The sequence below is a fragment of the Schistocerca americana genome, chromosome 3 (assembly GCF_021461395.2).
Source record: "Schistocerca americana isolate TAMUIC-IGC-003095 chromosome 3, iqSchAmer2.1, whole genome shotgun sequence".
Classification (NCBI taxonomy): Eukaryota; Metazoa; Arthropoda; class Insecta; order Orthoptera; family Acrididae; genus Schistocerca; species Schistocerca americana.
Genome location: NC_060121.1, coordinates 918,288,582 through 918,299,738, shown reverse-complemented (window position 1 = coordinate 918,299,738; position 11,157 = coordinate 918,288,582). Strand labels below are relative to the sequence as shown.

General features: G+C 40.8%; 1 long non-coding RNA gene across 1 annotated transcript in view; it reads left to right on the top strand.

Annotated features, from left to right (window-relative positions):
• The window catches only part of LOC124607145, a 118,992-nt gene continuing 107,835 nt past the window's right edge, over window positions 1-11,157 (top strand). The window contains exon 1 of the long non-coding RNA XR_006978781.1: window positions 1-252. This is a non-coding gene — a long non-coding RNA (uncharacterized LOC124607145). The remainder of the gene's footprint in view (window positions 253-11,157) is intronic.

Sequence of the window (11,157 nt, the reverse complement as noted above, 5' to 3'; positions counted from 1 at the left end):
TAATGCACATCTCTTGTCATGTAATGCTATCATCTTTGGTTGGTGTTTGTGTTCGGTAGTGTTCGAAAGCAGAACTCGACAATATTTTTTGTTTACATTGGCGACGGCAAGTGAAGTTTTGATTTCGTCTATCCGAAAGTCTGCTGTTGACGTAATGTATCCCTCTCCTCGTCATAAACGATCGTGTAATTTTCTTGAGGTGCACAGAACTTGCGTTCAATTGGAAACAACTTCAAAAACACATATGGAAAGGTAAGATTAATTTAATAGGCAATAGATAATTTTACTTATTATTACACGTAAAAATGATCAGCCATGCTATGTGGCATTTATTTGTTGATAATTATGCGCAGTTGCTTGTAGTTATGCCGTAGTGCACATTTAATTGTGTTTAATTGTTTTGTAACCAGTAAACAAGCTCCTGTTTTTTCATCTGGAGAAATTACGGTGTAGGTTTGTAGCATTATTATGCACTGCAGAGTTGAAGAGCGTGCCAGTTATAGCAAGAATGTCCACTTTGTGTTCGCTTCAATTTAGAAAGTGTCACTGTCGGTATCCCTTTCATTATATAGGTTACTATAATTGTCGTACTCTCCGCTCCAATACTACTGTCTTGACGAGATTAATGTTAAGAGCTGGTCACAAAGTACACAAATGTCCCATTGCAGTCTTCACTTTAAACAGAAATATTAAGAAATACAGACCTTTTTGAAAACTGCCGGATTTTACTTTGTGAGAAGGCATTCATGATATTTTGAACTATCATTTTTACGTTCTCGTCTGACAACTGTGTGCACTTGTTTTTATTTGGAAATGGAAATACGCATCTGCCCTACAGACGAAATTTTAAGATACCAGCATCCAGCAATTTTTCATATCATCATCAATATGATGATTTTGTTTTGTCTGCAAAATATGCTAGTGATATCATTTTTTTGTACTACTTTGCTAAGAATTAAAATTAGCTGATTACGAAACTGAGTTCAGTTCATAATTCGGATTGAAACTGTGTTTGAAGCTTTGAGATGTTTAGAAGGAATGTTGTGTGTAATATGATTATATGAAGCTATAGTGTTGCGGAATTGAAACGAGATTAAAGTGTGTTTATGAAAATGACAGCAACACTTGAATGAGCTGTCCAGACATGCTTCATGGTGGGAACCACAGTTTTAAATTGTTTGTGCTGCTCCGTTACTTTCAAGCTCAACAGAGGTGTAAGTACAGATCTAGGATCTGTTGGTGAAAGTATAGTGCAGATAAGGGCTTTGACATAGCGTGTGGGGATCTGTCATAAGCGTCATTATTATTTGCAGTCCTAAGATAAGATCCATAATTGAATTTCTACACTATTATGTTCCACAGACACATACACATTTTTAACCTATAAATTCTAAAATGGAGCAGGAAATTAAACTGTCTAAATCCAGTCAGTGATAATATAGAGGAGGGAATACAACAGCGTAGGTATCATTGTCTTGAACTATGGATTGCATCTCAAAAATAAGTGTAGGAGTATTTTAAAAATTATGTATAAAAATGAGGTGTTTAAAGCAAATGACAAGCTGTAAACACAAAAGCTTATTGTTCAATCCATATGATATTGAACAGAGAAACAAATAATGTCTACACAGACTAGGAATACTGCCTTAGGGAGGTACAGTGGCTGTCTTGTAAAGCTTTTTAATTAGGCCTATATGTGTCAATATTATGAAGAGGATAGGTTGCTATACACCATATAGTGAAGATACTGAGTGGCACACAGGCACAACAAACAGGCTAAGCAAGTGAGCTTTCAGCTGAAAGGCCTTCTTCTAAAGGAGACAGTACACTCTCTCTCTCTCTCTCTCTCTCTCTCTCTCTCTCTCTCTCTCTCTCTCTCTCTCTCTCTCTCACTCACACACACACACACACACACACACACCCACACACACACACAAGCCACTATCTCTGGGTGCTGAGTCCAGCCTCGGTACCAGGACAGTGGTTTAGATGAAATTTTTTGGCCGAAAGCTCACTTGTTAAGCAGTCTTTTTGTTATGCCTGTTTGCGACTCAACATCTCTGCTATATGGTGAGTAGTAGTTATCCTTTTTATAATAATGCCATTATACCATCCTGTATTTTCCATTGTTTATTTTAACTGTGTATGATAACCTCAAATTAATCAAATGGTATCATTACTGATAACAATGAGATGAGATGATTTGAATGCAACAGTCTTACACTATAACTCCTGAACTATACAGGTCGAGAGAGACATAGCCTATGTATGTTTAGAGTGTGAGCATCCCCTTGGGCCTGTCTTGTTGAAGAATTACTATATAAAACACTCAGATCATCTGAGAATGACTTGGTAATATGTTGAAACCGGTAATGGTACCTTGTGTGTGCTCTGATGGTGAACATTGCAATAAAAAGTTGTAAAAAAGAATGGTTCCAGCTGAATGTATGTTGCCAGTGGTTGACCAGTCTTCCTGCAGGTGGCATCTTGGGGATTACAGGAGCGCCTGATTCCACCTGTCTGCATTGACCTACGATGTTACCAATATGGCGGAAACGACCATTCTCAATGTCTCCAGTATTGTGCTGATGACGACAACAAACGCAAACATACATGTAAAACCAACAAACACATCTCCCTCCATAAATATAATCAAACTAACGGGACCAGTGCGGGAAATTAGGGTTCTTTGGGTGGGGAAAAACTAAATATAAACATGTACAGACACACACACTACGATCCCAAACCACACAAAGCGACAACATAAAAACACCACAAAATTCCCAAATTCCGTTACACTTACAATATCGGCAGGAATTGATCACTTCCATTCACCTACATAGCTCAGCCGCAATTGTCGATACCACAAAATAAAAACCAACTACTCCAAAAATTATAAACACACCACAACTATCAATACCACAAAACCAACACCTAAAACAACAAAAATTGGGACAGGATACTTCCCTTGACCTACATAGGTCAACAGCAGATCACAATACCAAAACATGCATAGCTACGACACATTTGAATCGAATGCTTCCCTTGACCTATCTAGGTCAACAACAGCTCACGATACCAAAACACACATAGCTACAATGACACTTTGGTATCAGTCAGTTCCCGTGACCTATGTATCTCAAATGCAACTGACCATATCAAAAAAACTGAAATCGAGTACTTCCCCTAAGATACATAAATCAACCACACATGCCCATACCAAAACATCAACTACCAACACATGCAGTAAATAACACTGACCCAACAACACATAAAAGCCCTACCAAACACCATAACACGCGAACAATAGACCCAAAAAAACGGCTGCTTACCACAAAAAAGTTCCGGTGCTACACACTAGTTCAGCCACCCCAATCTCTCTCTCTCTCTCTCTCTCTCTCTCTCTCTCTCTCTCTCTCTCTCTCTCTCTCTCTCTCTCTCACACACACACACACACACACACGCACGCAAACCACAACCGAACCCAACCCCTAACTCGCATATTCTTCTTGCATACGCTGCATATCACTGTCCCTGCCATAAGCCCAAAAAGTTGCAGAAACTTAATTACAGACAACACATTCTCCCCCATTTCTGCCTGCAGACATGCACTAGTAAACTTAGAAGTCATATCCATACCTAGCAAAAGAAGCCACAAATTGAATTAAATGACTTACCACATGACAAACAGCAAATCAATAACATCAAACGACACCACAATAGCATAAACACAACGGAAAATTAATTCATAACTCACTGAAACTAATTTCCGTTCTTCTACAACAGTCATGACCAACAAACACACACTTCAAGCACCAACACCCAAATGAACCCAATACACCACATAACACGCGGACTGTAGACACACCACCAACCACAACAAGACGACTTCTACAAACACAACACACTCATAAACTAAACTCCGCACCGTCATGACATCACACACCGCAACACCCTTACGTCACGGGTCAATCCGACAGGTGGGATCGGACGCGTCCGTTGACCCACATCTGGTATGTGTCTTGGCTTCAGTTCTCTGAGCACAACTGTTACTATAATGGGAAAATTTCCCTATGCAGTACATCAATACAGATGATTCATGAAAACATAATGCATGCACTTTTAGCATTGGTTGTTTGGGCATCAAAGGAGAAAGATCCAATTAGACAAGAGCAGTCATATCACATCTCAAATCCACCTTCATAGATTGTGTTAATACTCCTGTATAATGCATGCATTTGCTATACTTGAAACAACACTACTTAGCACAGCCACTTGAGTGAAAATAGCGTAATTGTTAAATGGCAGTGGATTGGCAATACTCAGTATTTATTGTCTTGTATATAATGCAGCAACATTTCATGTGAAAACTTTTTTACTTTACTTTCAAAGCTTGGTTAATTTTTATGAGTGTGCTCTCAACTTCATGCCCTATGAGACAATTTACAATAATGATTTTAGAAAGATTTGTTTCTTAACTACACTGCCTGCTCAACTTAGACAGTGTGTCTTGCATGCTGCATTGCAACTAAATTCATGTAAATTCTGCATTTTTTTGGTCAGTTTCATACAGTAACTCATTATCTGTAATGGTTTGGTGATTCCTGGACAATCGTTCTCCAAGCTTTTGATTATCTTTTAGTACAAAACATTTGCTTTATTTTTAGTTTGCTTCAATGAAAAATAATCGTTGGAACATAATATGTATATCAGGATGGATCGCTGTACCCACCCATATAGCTGAACTTATTAAAGTGCCCTCTTCGGGGTCACAGGGAGATGCGCCAGCCCCAGATCAAATTTGCCTCGCAGAGTGTTTTTAGGCATTCACCGATGTAAATACCAGTGTAGTTCCCATGCCCTGCCTCAAAAACATTATGCGTAAGCGCTTTAAAAACACTGTGACATTTCAGTACCCGATTACACTGGCCTCAGATATAAGATAAACACCTGACAGCACTCCATCCCCTCCCTCTTTTCCCCTTTCCCCTACTTTGGGATATAAATGCACACCACCCCTTCTGGAGGATTGCCATGTTGTTTAGTAGGGGCCTTTTGATTGACAATTTCTTTCTGATTATGATGACTGAAAACCTACTGACTTTAGTGACACCCGTGACATGTTTTCAGCTATTAATCTTACAATTGCTTTGTGATGATTTCCATGTGATCCTGTCCCTTCCTTGTCACTGCTCTACAGAGCGTTTAATACATTGGGCTCTCTGAAGAGCCAACTGGAAGTTGTATACCTCTGTGTTTCCCCACTGTCCATCAGATGGTGTCAACAAAATTGTGTGAGACATTTTCAGTGCTATCAGATACACTTCTGGAACTGCTGTCCCCCTTTCTGTGGGCTCCTTTTCTGTGATTTACCAAAAAAAATTGCAGCAGCTATTCGGGTCTGTCGATGGGCACTGCATGACTCAAGCTACATGCTTTGCAGATTGCCCTAATCACTTTTGAGTGGTTTCTTGCAAAGGCTCACTACCCAGTTAAATACAGTAAGGAGTTCTGGGAATGTTAAGGTCCTCTCCTTGTGAATGTATACCTCATCATCCCTGGTGTGGAGGTGTGGGCAAATTCGATTGTCTAATGTGCCAGCAAAGATCAACAACTTTTAATGGTGTCTTCCTTCATGGTGATATTTCTATTGGTGCATCAGTTGTTACTGAAGATCTCATGACCCAGTTTCTGGCAATAATGGCATCCTCTTCATACTTCTGCCTTCTGAATGCATAAAAGACAAGTTGAAGATGTTCCGTAATTCTTTACTCCCATAACCCTGTATTGTATCACGAATCTTGGAACTGCTTCAGGCTGTTGACTCATTTCATGATACAGCCCCAGGACCTGATTCAATTCATAATCAGATGATTCACATCTGAATTTGACTCGCAGACTACATCTGCTGAGGGTCTTCAACTGTATTTTCCTAGAAGGTGTTTTCCTTTCACAATGAAGAGATAGTATCATTCCAATCCTTAACCATGGCAAAACTCTGTGTGTTGACAGCTACTTACTCGTTAGTCTAACCAACATGTTCTGCAAACTGCATGAAAGACTGTAGCTTCATTATTAGGCTGGGTCCTTTTGCCCCCTATCAATATGGTTTCCAGGAGGGATGATCCACAGCTGACTATTTGGTTAGGTTGAATCCAGCACACTGATAGGCTTGTTGTAAGTGGCAATATTTATTCACAGTCCTGTCTTATTTATGTAGGGCATATGACATGGCTTGGTGGCATCTTTTATTTAGCCTCTATGACTAGGCCTTTCGAGGCTCCCTGCCCCCTTTTTATTTATCAGTTTTTATTTCTCTGATTGTAACGTGTTAGAGTTGGTGCATCACTCATCTCCCCAAGAGTCCAAGTGAAAGGTGTCCCTCAGGGCTACATGCCAAATGTTACACTGTTCCTATTGCCATCATAGTGTTAAAGTGTCCTCCATGGAACAAAAGACTATCCCCACAATATGTGGCGGTACTTTTGCTTTGAAACTGTCTGTGGGGACTGCCTCCTACTCCTCTGATAGTGTGCCCTGCCTTGTAGCCAACACCAGGGGTGGCAGGGTTGCTTTGGTGCAGGATGGCTGATAGTGGAGGGTTGCGGCGGGGCTGTTGGCTTGAGGTGGGCTAGAGAATTGGCTGTTTATTTTATTCAGATGTTTGCACTCTGGCAGTGTGGAGTAGTGACCACTCCCCTCTCAACACATGGTGGGGGTGACATAGCCATTGAGGGAGGTGACAACTAGTGTCAAGCTAGCTCACAGCACATCCAGTCAGTGCCCAACAAGCAGCATGCAACCCAATTACATGAATTGTATCATAAGCACACAGTGTCAGTGGCACTTAAAGGTGGCCACAGTACTTGCAGTAGTAGCCAGCTCCCTGGTGCACCGATGCATCGTGGCCGGTAATGGTGTGTAGCCTGGCAGTGCTTGCATCAAAGACAGCAGAAGGCATCTGCTGTGACTGGGACTCGACTCGTTGCCCCCCTGGGTAGGAGTCCAGCTCACTGGTAGAGTGGGTGTGGAATAGCTCTGCCACACTGTGGCACTAAGTGCAGAATGTGGACTTGATGTAGGAACGTGATACAGCGACGGAGGATTGAACTTGTGACAGCTGTTGGTGGCTCCCTGTTGTCCACTTCATACTGTCCACGTCCTAGTAGTACTGCTGGGCTGTAAATGAATCTACTACAAAATGACACTTGTTTATACTGGATAGCAGTGCACTTGTTATGTAAGTGTTCCACTTATAGTCAACACTAACACTAAAGTTCGTCAGTGGAGAAATCCCATTGCTTGTACTGTAAGAACCGTATCTTACTGCTGTGCTGACAGTTTTTGCATAGCAGAGCAAAGGCAAACTGTCCTGTTACTGTAATTGAAATACCAACGTCTCACGTTTGCCAGCTGCCAGCAGCTGCAGTGCAGTGCATTTTATACTCCCATAGATTTGCCCACAAAATGGTAGTGGCGCTGCACAGCCACTCCTCTTATTGGAAGACCCCCTCCCTCTCCGTGTCCCCTCTTAGAGTCATTCTGAACCTTAGATTCCCAAGTCCAGGGAATGCTGTATCATATTTATAGAACCAGTTTCCACTACAGGTGTTCCAAGCAGCTTAAACTACACATTTCAGAGGCCACTTTTTGCCCACAGAGCATACTCACTTGAGTTTCCTTTATGTTAAAAGGCTGCTTATTTGCTGCTATACTTAATAGTCCATCACACATCACATTGTGCCTTTTTTTCCCTGCTGGTCAAGTGTCCTTGCAATGCTCTCTCCAAGCCCACTATTCTGAGGCTTTATACCATCCTGAGCTCTAGGGAAAGCATTTCTCATCAGCACTTTAAGTGCTAGAATCAGTGCTGTCAATGAATCAGAATTGTGGGAAGCTTTCCTCCTTAGATAGATGAAGGCAGTTTTCAAGTCATCAGTCTTCTGACTGGTTTTATGGGGCCTGCCACGAATTCCTTTGCTGTGCCAGTCTCTTCATCTCAGAGTAGCACTTGCAACCTACATCCTCAGTTATTTGCTGGACATATTCCAGTCACTATCTTCCTGTACGTGTTTTACCTTCTACAGCTCCCTCTAGTACCATGGAAGTACATTACAACTGTGCAACCACATGTTTAAACATTTTGATGTCTTTCAAAATCCTCCTCTCACCTCACAATTTTTGAAACAGTAATACGTTTATGTGAAGTAAATCTAATAGTATATTTACAACAAATTCAACCATATATGATAAAGTTATATCCCAAAGTCGCAGTAGTTTGATGTAAGTTGGAAGTACCCCTATACACCGCTATATGTACGCTCTGTCTGGTGTATGACACTTGTCATACATGGCAGTAGATTTGTTTTCAATTTCACAGTGCAACTGTGTGGTGCAGTGCACTGTCGAGTCCGGGAATAACCAACATGGTGATGGGGAGAGGCTGTTCTGTTTTGTTTTTTTGTGGTCTTGTTTTATTTGTTTGTTATTCATTTTGTATCATTTCTTTAGTTGTTTGGTTTTGGATATTACGTATGACATCTACTTTATTATTTTACAGTATTTTGGGTGACTGATAATCAGTGCAGTAATGAGGGGACATTGTATTACCCATTGCAAAAAAAGTGCTACATAAACATACACATTGTGCACCATACACATCTGATTGTTGCAATATTATTGCACACTTTACAACATGTACCACAATTTTTAAAGCAATAATTAACAGGAGGTTCATTTTTATCAGGTGATGTATCCTTTCTTGAACCACGCATACCTAAACATGTTCACAAATTGAGGGGGGTGAAAACTGATTATGAGTTAGAGATTGAATTTTCAGGATATTATTCCTCAGGTGCAAAGTTACATTATAGCCATTACATCAGAGAAGTGTTTTAGAAAATTTTTCCATTGTCTGAATGTGTAAACATCAAGTGGCTGGATTATGCCGTTTGTTCCATCAGGAATCGTCATCCATTGTACATCCTTATTTCCTTATTCCACATATTTGTGATATGTCGCCAGAAGAGGGTATTATGGGAAAGACCAAACTGGTGGCACTGATGTGCATTTTGTGCAATTGTTTCAGCGTTATGATTGGCCTCATCTTAATGCGGCTGTTAGGTGCGTTAACATGGGGCTGGAGAAGGTGCAGATGGCAGAGGGCGTGGGTCACATTTCAGTGGTGCCAATTGAGTCTATCAGTAGATCAAGTTTCACTAAGCATGGCCTGCACCTCGATAGGTATGGGAAGGGGACACTGGCAAAGCTTATAGGTGACAGTGTAGGGGTGGTGGTGGGATCACTCATGGAAAAATGTCTGTAGTGGCTGGTGTTAGAGCTGCACCTTTTTTAGATTGAAGTCGGCTGATAGGTATAGCTGCTTAAAGGAAGTCCCTCTGACTAAGGGTTCACCTTCAGAGGAAGTTATGTTTCCCAGTAGAGAAGGAATTAGCATGTTGTTGTTGTTGTTGTTGTTGTGGTCTTCAGTCCTGAGACTGGTTTGATGCAGCTCTCCATGCTACTCTATCCTGTGCAAGCTTCTTCATCTCCCAGTACCTACTGCAACCTACATCCTTCTGAATCTGCTTAGTGTATTCATCACTTGGTCTCCCTCTACGATTTTTACCCTCCACGCTGCCCTCCAATACTAAATTGGTGATCCCTTGATGCCTCAGAACATGTCCTACCAACCGATCCCTTCTTCTGGTCAAGTTGTGCCACAAACTTCTCTTCTCCCCAATCCTATTCAATACTTCCTCATTAGTTATGTGATCTACCCACCTTATCTTCAGCATTCTTCTGTAGCACCACATTTCGAAAGCTTTATTCTCTTCTTGTCCAAACTGGTTATCGTCCATGTTTCACTTCCATACATGGCTACACTCCATACAAATACTTTCAGAAATGACTTCCTGACACTTAAATCTATACTCGATGTTAACAAATTTCTCTTCTTCATAAACGCTTTCCTTGCCATTGCCAGTCTACATTTTATATCCTCTCTACTTCGACCATCATCAGTTATTTTGCTCCCCAAATAGCAAAACTCCTTTACTACTTTAAGTGCCTCATTTCCTAATCTAATTCCCTCAGCATCACCCGACTTAATTAGACTACATTCCATTATCCTTGTTTTGCTTTTGTTGATGTTCATCTTATATCCTCCTTTCAAGACACTGTCCATTCCATTCAACTGCTCTTCCAAGTCCTTTGCTGTCTCTGACAGAATTACAATGTCATCGGCGAACCTCAAAGTTATTATTTCTTCTCCATGAATTTTAATACCTACTCCGAATTTTTCTTTTGTTTCCTTTACTGCTTGCTCAATATACAGATTGAACAACATCGGGGAGAGGCTACAACCCTGTCTTACTCCCTTCCCAACCACTGCTTCCCTTTCATGTCCCTCGACTCTTATAACTGCCATCTGGTTTCTGTACAAATTGTAAATAGCCTTTCGCTCCCTGTATTTTACACCTGCCACCTTTAGAATTTGAAAGAGAGTATTCCAGTCAACATTGTCTAAAGCTTTCTCTAAGTCTACAAATGCTAGAAACGTAGGTTTGCCTTTCCCTAATCTTTCTTCTAAGATAAGTCGTAAGGTCAGTATTGCCTCACGTGTTCCAGTGTTTCTACGGAATCCAAACTGATCTTCCCCGAGGTTGGCTTCTACTAGTTTTTCCATTCGTCTGTAAAGAATTCGTGTTAGTATTTTGCAGCTGTGACTTATTAAGCTGATAGTTCGGTAATTTTCACATCTGTCAACACCTGCTTTCTTTGGGATTGGAATTATTATATTCTTCTTGAAGTCTGAGGGTATTTCGCCTGTTTCATACATCTTGCTCACCAGATGGTAGAGTTTTGTCAGGACTGGCTCTCCCACGGCCATCGGTAGTTCCAATGGAATATTGTCTACTCCGGGGGCCTTGTTTCGACTTAGGTCTTTCAGTGCTCTGTCAAACTCTTCACGCAGTATCATATCTCCCATTTCACCTTCATCTACATCCTCTTAGCATATTTCATCAAAATACAAGAGGCATTAGAGATAAAGTTAGTGAACTGCTTATAGATGTTGACTGTGAAATTATTGGTATATCGGAACACCAAGTAAATAATTTTACAATTCAGAGGCTTCCTTTACCAGGATCTACATAT